Source organism: Triticum urartu, chromosome 7A, assembly GCF_056163025.1.
Source record: "Triticum urartu cultivar PI428250 chromosome 7A, HENAU_Tu73, whole genome shotgun sequence".
Taxonomy (NCBI): domain Eukaryota; kingdom Viridiplantae; phylum Streptophyta; class Magnoliopsida; order Poales; family Poaceae; genus Triticum; species Triticum urartu.
In genome coordinates this window covers 415,121,307-415,130,194 of record NC_141879.1, presented here as the reverse complement: position 1 = coordinate 415,130,194, position 8,888 = coordinate 415,121,307, and positions in this window count along the sequence as shown.

The window sequence follows — 8,888 nt, the reverse complement described above, 5'->3', positions numbered from 1 at the left end:
TGGTCCATAATGACTACCGATGAACAATGGAGGGATGCTTTAGTAACTAGACAATGTTACGTACCGTGCCGAGCACGGTTCAATTCCCTCGATCGCCGCTACCCAAGGTCAACCGTCAACTCCATTGCCTAGTACTAATAGGAGTACTACACCAGGATGAGCACAAAATTGAGCCCGTTTGTTCGTGCCTAGTACTTGAGTTAATATATCAGGCAATGCACTGGTACAGAGGGATTATCCTTTTACTCTGCATATATAACTTGTCTGAAGTCTAACTAAGCAAAATGTTTGACCAAATCCTTTCTTAAGAAATACAACTAGAAAGATGTATCGCTTGAAAATTTATTGCATGATGCAGGTTATGATATTGTTTCGTATCCTGGATTTTAAATTTTAGAAAATCCAAAAGTCACCAAAAATTCATGAAACTAAGCATGTTTACGTGATATGGCGTAATTTTTTCCTTCAATTTGAGACAAGCTGCTTATGAGAAGTTGCACAAATGAAGAGCCAAGGTATTTTGGAACAAAGCCCCACTATAAAAAAAATACACTTCCATGATGATATGTGTTTGTCACAGTAGGTCATGTTTTCTGTCATGCATGTACATCCTTGACAAATTTATGAAAGAATCAAAATAGTCATACCTGTGGTGTCGTAGAAGTGTTCCATGACATTACCAAAATTATCATCATGGAAGTGTCCACTTCCATGACGATAAATCGCGCGTCACAGAAGTGCTTTCGTCAAGGGTGACTGACACGTGGCATCCACCGTAATGGGACAATGTTAAGCTATCGGGTCCGGTTTTGGATCCGGTAACCCGTTAACAGCCCAGACCAATGGGAAATTTCCACGTGTAAAATTCTGATTGGCCGGAGGAAACACGTGTCAGCTCGTCATGGGTCAGATAGGCGCCTATGATATGTCGACACGTGCGACAGCCCACCACTGGTCCATTTAGCTTACAAATGCTGACCCATTTGTCTTGGTCAAAAGATAGCGGGCTGGCCCATGAAAAGTCTGTTAACGGTCTCTTCGCAAATAGCCCATTTTACGGCCCGGTAACTCACGACCCGTCAGGGCCTACACGAAATCGGCCCAACAACGTCATGTGGGCCGTCGAATATAACACGAGCACGTTTCACTTTCGGCCCATGTATGGCCCATGACATCTTTCGACCCATATGAGGCCTTCGTATCTTTAGGCCCTTTAGAGGCCCACGATGACTCTAGCCCATAATGAACAATAAATTTCTTTGTACCCGTTAATGGCCCATGATTCACATGGGCCGTTTCCAGCCCGTGTTAGCTTTCGGCCTACTGATGGCCCATACGTTCTTGGGCTCCTTTCCGGCCCTCGATTACTTCCGACCCATTATTGGCCTGTTCCCTAATGGGCCAAATTCGGCCCGTGACAAGAGTTGGCATGTTTCTGGCCTATTATCCCGTTGTGCCGTTTCCAGCCCGTCCTATATTCTGGCCCATTAACGACCCGTTATGCCTGTGACAGAATTAAGCCTTTGCTTTCCTCGGCCTGTTAATGGCCCGTTACCGTACTCAGCCGATACCAATTGTGCCCGTTTATGGCCCATGTACACCAATTTATCCGACGGCCCGAGGCCCACCGATTCAATGACCGTGTTGGAGGCCCATTTAAAGACGGCTCGTAGGAGGCCCATGGATCCTATGGCCCGTAGCAGGGTCAAGGTTACCACGGTCTGTATATGGCCCATGGTTGCTGTGGCCACTAGCAAACCAGGGAAAAAGAAGACTAGGAAATAAGTAAGCCCGAAACTAACGCTAGGCTATTAAGGCGTCAAAGATCGCCATCAGTGCAAATATAGGGAACACCCTACACTATACAAAAATGGCTTGCTGTTTTCTTCAGCCGGTGGCTGGACGTTAAGAACAAATTTTATATTGCAACAAAGCAAATTACAACTATAAAACAAAAGGAAGGTTGGCATAAAAGTTAACAGTCTAGCAGATAAATGCACCACCAGATGTTTAGAAGCTTAGTTCATTTGACCTAACTGTTACGTTTTCATGCTGTATTGTCCGATGGAGCACCATAACCTTCGCCTTCATTTCTCCTAGGCTCCTGAACAACATAGTGAGTGTCTGATAGTCTGGTTTCAAAACCATGCATATCTTGACGACATCAAACAATGTCTGTCCTTGTTTCACAAAGGGTCTCTGTTAGGGAACGAACTTGTGTCTGGAGCGCAGATATAACATTGTTTTGAGCTTGCATATCTTGATCATGAGGCACTTTGGACGAGATTGCCTTAACAACCAACCCAGTATTACGCAGGAACGTGCTTTTGGCACTGTTAGTGGACAGGTACCGACCCACTGCAGCAAGAGCTGGCATTGCGGTTATAGTTGCCTCGCCACCTTCAGAAGGTGGCAGTTCCACCATTTTTCCATAGCTTGCTGAAAAGTTGAGTTTCTACATTAGTAGTACCAGAATAGAAGATATTAAGGAGGCAGCAAAACCAAACAAAATAGCTTTGGTCTATATAAAGAACTTATTCTGGTGAACCCATGTAAAATATTAGTTGTATTTTACTACAAAGTACATAATAAAATCAGGTTCCAAACATATGACCATGTACCATGGCTAATGTATTGTCTATTTCTTCACATTGTATTGACAGCTAAGGATAAATAGACAAAGTTTATAATACGGTAAGCATAGTATGACATCATTCATATCACAAAACAACTTAGAACAGACAAACAAGCAATTGGAACGTTGTGTGGGCAAGTCCAACACAGAACTAGATTACAGGTCAAGATCAAAGGAACATCACTCCTCTCTTTTAAACCTTGTAAGGTGCAATGATATGCTAAGACAATTGTGTATAAAATTGAAAAGAGTAATAGACATTGGCTGCAAACCATGTAGTTCAAGGCACAAGTCTGAGTAAGTAGTAGTTAAAAGGCATGAGGATTAAGGAATTATAACAGCGGCTTTGACTGGTGTAGTCATGCCCTTTGTCTTGCTGGTGTGACAGTCCTTGAAGATTTCCACAACATTTGGTTCAGGTACTTTTTGGTCCTTGCGGGCTTTCCTTTGCATTTGGAACAAGTCAATATAGATCTGATAATATGGCACAGTGAAAAGAGTGAAACATCAGCTAATTACAAGAGCCTCACAGTGTGCAATATAGCTACGAGATCCTGTCATCTGCTGGAATTTCACTTTCGTACGGTTGGCCTTGTTCTCTGAATAGTTCACCTTCAAGGAGATATATTTGTGTGGCACATGCATAAATAGGACTTCAACACGTGATCTGATCACACACACACACATACATACATATATATATATATATTTATATATATATAATGTACCTGGTACTTCGGATCAGACCAGTGTTTAACGAGGCCTCTCCAATCTTCATCCAATATATTTTCCACTCGAGATGTTTGGGCAAGTTCACTGTTAGCCTTGCCTTCAAAGTGAGTTTTCCTCAAGTTATACTGATACTGTTGCAGAGCAGACTTGAAAACATGGGTGCAAGCTTGTCTGGTTGCATCATCTTGGCTATCCAGCTTGAACCTCATCTGTTGAAAATTACGAGAGTCTCATTATCAACAACCTAGAAAGTATTGGACAGAGCAAGACGATATTACTAGTTTCCATACATAGCCATACTTACAGATAAATGGTCGAGGAAGGTGTTGAACTGGGTTTCGTCTTTGTCATTCTTGTACTGAATCCATGTTGGGAGGATAGTGTAGATGACACCTAACGGCAACCGCTGCCTCTGATACTAACTTGGCTGACTCTGTAGCATCACGTGGCCTTTTTAAACCTGCCTCAAAATGGATCTCCATTCTTCCTCCTCTAGACTTAGTTAACCTATCGAGCATTATCCCTGATGTTTGTTTCCTCTTGCGCCTAGGTGCTAGTCCAACAATGAACATAGGAAGTGTTAGTGTACATCAAACTATGAGACTACATATAAAGAAACATGCAACTGTAACTTGACTCCAGCAACTACCTTCTTGCTGTTGAAGCTCACAAAGTTCATGTGATCTTGCCAACTCATCTTGTGTCAAGAGTGCTTCGGAAGTAGTGTCAGGTGGCAAGGGAGCTTGGGAACGCGCCTCTAGCTGAGTTGACCAACAAGTAAATCATGCAGCTGGTGGTACTGTGGAAGGTGCTGCAACAACTAGGGCTGTCTCTACTTGTTTGGTGGCAGCTATTTGTTTCTGTTTGGCTTGTTCTGCAGCTTGTGTAGCACGGGATACCCTATCGGTACAATTTCCACTGGACTTTGACCTTCTATTGCACCATTAGTACCAGCAGAATCTGCAGGATTCTTCCGCTTCCCTTTCCTTGTCGTTCTATGTTGCTTCCTATTTCTTTGTGCCATGATAAGTCAAGCCGACAAGAAAAACGAATAACAATTTAGTTCTTTAGAACAAATTGACGTGTGATACAGATGAACTGAACTTTGATGTTAGACAACCACATGATAGGAGGATGTAATATGTACGAAAAATAGGACGGCATGAGATAACCAGAACTATGATGTGTAAACTAAGCAGAAGACATTTCACTAAATTAGAAGCAATGCAATGGAAGGTAGACACCATATGAAAGATGCTATAAATATCGCTCTGCCAAGTTAACAATATCACATTGCCAAGCTAGAGAAAGCACCTCGGATGCCGGTTTCACGGGAAGACCGCCATCAATCCCTGCCTTATTTTTTTCCTTCCTCTTTCTTAATTGTATTGCCTTGTCAAATCAAACCCACAAGAAAAATGAATAAAAATTCATTTTTCAGAACTCATTGATGCAGGATGCTGACGAGCACTACTTTAATGTAAGGCGACTGCATGATAGGACGATTGAATGTGTAAGAAAAAAGGACAACATTGCATATTCACAGCTATGATGTGTAAACTAAGCAGAAGGCATTTCAACAAATTAGAAGCAATGAAAGCTAGACACCATATGAAAGATGCAACGAATATCACTCTACCAAGTTAAAACTGTCTCGTCATAAGTGCCATTTCAACAAATTAGAAGTAGTACAAGCTAGAAAAGAATGCGAGATGTAACCTATATCACACTCCCATGTCAAACGTGTCTTATGATAAGTGATTGTTGCAGGTTACACAACAGTAGTACTTTGATGTAAGAACATGGTGTGATAGACATATATTGTATGTTCTAGAAACAGGAACACGTGTCTTACTCACAAGTATAATATGTAAAGTAAGCAGATCAAATTCAACAAAATTAGAAGCAATACAAGCTAGACATCATACATAACATGCAACCACATATAACAGTGCCAAGTTAGAGGGAGCACCTGTGATGGTGCAATAGGGGAGACGTGCTCATCACCAACACAGCTACGTTGAGTGTCTATGCATGTGTTGTCTTGGAAATCATCTTGGGGGGATGGAGGAGTAGAATCTGTAGAGGCCCTCCGTTTGGAAGGAGCACCTTGATCCGCTGCCTTGCTAACTTCCTTCCGCTTTATTGATTTTGAATGTTCAAGTAAAACCGACAAGAAAAAGAAATAAAATTCACTCTTCAGAATTCATTCATGCATGATACTGACAATCACTACTTTGATGTAAGGCAAACACATGATTCCAGGATGGAATAATACGAAAAATAGGACGACATGGCATATTCACAACTGTTTGTGTAAACTAAGCAGAAACCATTTCAACAAATAAGAAGCAATGCAAGTTAGACACCACATGAAAGATGCAACCGATATGACTCTGCCAAGTTAAAAGCGTCCCATCATAAATGGCATTTCAACAAATTAAAAGCAGCGCATGCTATAAATCATATGAAAGATGCAACTAATATCACACTGCATATACTGAAGGTGTCTCGTCATATTGATTTATGCGGGATACAAAATAATAATAGTTTTATGTAAGGACATGCTTAATAGGCAGATGTACTATGTACTAAAAATAGGAAGGCATGTCACATTAATAGGTATAATGTATAAACTAAGCAGAATAGCACATGCAATTTAACCAGATTAGAAGAATTACAATCTAGACACCATATGCAACATTCAACCACATATCACAATGCCAAGTTAGAGCAAGTACCTGCGATGCTAGTGTAGGGGAAATGCGGTAATCAACTATAGAGCTACGTTCACTATCTTCATCTAGCCTTGCTGTTTCTTGAGAATCATGTGGGGAGGCTGACGCTGCATTCTTTAAGTGAGGATCTTTTATCACAGTAGTCCACTGGCCTGACTGCCTCATCAGAAGTGATTGATGAGGGATACACAAGAACATTAGTTTGATGTAAGAACATGGTTAATAGAAAGATGTACTAGTATGTACCAAAAACAGGAAGGCATGTCATATTCAAAGGTATAGTGTGTAAGTTAAGCAGATGCAATTTAACCAAATTGGAAGCAATACAAGCTAGACATCTGACTGGAGTGGTGAGCATGATCATCTAGGACCTGAGAGCCTGGTGGGAGGCGGGCTGCTTCGCCACCATCGTGGCTTTTTAGTTGGCTTCCAGCTGATGCATGTCTGTGCTGGGCTTGTCACTGGCTCGGCCAGTGCCCTGACTAGCTATTTGTCTTCTGGTGCTCCCGGGATGGTGGTCCATGTAAAAAATATCTTTCCTTATCTTGATAAAGACCGACTTCGGCCTTTCGAATACAAGCTAGACACCATATGCAACATGCAACCACATATGACACTGTGAAGTTAAAGCAAGCACCTGGGATGCTGGTACACGGCGAGCGAGATCATCAACTCTAGAGCTACGTTCCCGTCTCCATCTGCTGACACTACACCCTTTAAAGTCTTGAAACGTGTCTGGCCTAGCCGCATACCACGCTGGAGCGGCTTCTCTCTTCTCTTTTCTGCTTCTGTCAAGGCAGGGTCTGAAATACCCTTGCATAAAAACACAATAGTGAGAGTATGGGTGAATGAAGTCTACAACACAACGTTCTTCTTGTAGATGTTGTTGGGCCTCCAAGTGCAGAGGTTTGTAGGACAGTAGCAAATTTCCCTCAAGTGGATGACCCAAGGTTTATCAATCCGTGGGAGGCCTAGGATGAAGATGGTCTCTCTCAAGCAACCCTGCAACCAAATAACAAAGAGTCTCTTGTGTCCCCAACACACCCAATACAATGGTAAATTGTATAGGTGCACTAGTTCGGTGAAGAGATGGTGATACAAGTGCAATATGGATGGTAGATATAGGTTTTTTGTAATCTAAAAATATAAAAACAACAAGGTAACTAATGATAAAAGTGAGCGTAAACGGTATTGCAATGCTAGGAAACAAGGCCTAGGGTTAATACTTTCACTAGTGCAAGTTCTCTCAACAATAATAACATAATTGGATCATATACCTATCCCTCAACATGCAACAAAGAGTCACTCCAAAATCACTAATAGCGGAGAACAAACGAAGAGATTATTGTAGGGTACGAAACCACCTCAAAGTTATTCTTTCTGATCGATCTATTCAAGAGTCCGTAGTAAAATAACACGAAGCTATTCTTTGCGTTCAATCTATCCTAGAGTTCGTACTAGAATAACACCTTAAGACGCAAATCAACAAAAACCCTAATGTCACCTAGATACTCCAATGTCACGTCAAGTATCTGTGGGTATGATTATACGATATGCATCACACAGTCACAGATTCATCTATTCAACCAACACAAAGAACTTCGAAGAGTGCCCCAAAGTTTCTACCGGAGGGCGAAGACGAAAATGTGTGCCAACCCCTATGCATAAGTTCAAGAGGTCACGGAACCCGCAAGTTGATCACCAAAACATACATCAAGTAGATCACGTGAATATCCCATTGTCACCACAGATAATCACATGCAATACATACATCAAGTGTTCTCAAATCCTTAAAGACTCAATCCGATAAGATAACTTCAAAAGGAAAACTCAATTTATCACAATAAAGTAGAGGGGGAGAAACATCATAAGATCCAACTATAATAGCAAAGCTCGCGATACATCAAGATTGTGTCGAATCAAGAACACGAGAGAGAGAGAGAGATCAAACACATAGCTACTGGTATATACCCTCAGCCCTGAGGGTGAACTACTCCCTCCTCGTCATGGAGAGTGCCAGGATGATGAAGATAGCCACCAGAGAGGGATTCCCCCTCCGGCAGGGTGTCAGAATGGGTCTAGATTGGTTTTCGGTGGCTACAAAGGCTTGCGGCGGCAGAACTCCCGATCTAGGTTTCTTTCTGGAAGTTTGGGGTTATATAAGAGGTGTTGGAGTCGGGAACAAGTCAGGAGGGTCCCCGAGGCGTCCATGAGGTAGGGGGGCGCGCCCCCACCCTCGTGGTGGCCTCGAGACTCTTTTGGACCATCTCCGTTACTCTGTGGGCTTCTTCTGGTCCAAAATTGATCTCCTTGAAATTTCATGTTAATTGGACTCCATTTGGTTTTCCTTTTCTGCAAAACTCAAAAACAAGGAAAAAACAGAAACTGGCACTGGGCTCTAGGTTAATAGGTTAGTCCCAAAAATCATATAAAATAGCATATAAATGCATATAAAACATCCTAGATGGATAATATAATAGCATGGAACAATAAAAAATTATAGATACGTTGGAGACGCATCAAGCATCCCCAAGCTTAATTCCTGCTCATCCTCGAGTAGGTAAATGATAAAAACATATTTTTTGATGTGGAATGCTACCTAACATATTTATCTATTTAAACCTCTTTATTGTGGCAAGAATATTCAGATCCATAAGATTCAAGACAAAATTTTAATATTGCCATCAAAATAATAATACTTCAAGCATACTAACTGAGCAGTCATGTCTTCTCAAAATAACATGGCCAAAGAAAGCTTATCCCTACAAAATCATATAGTTTGG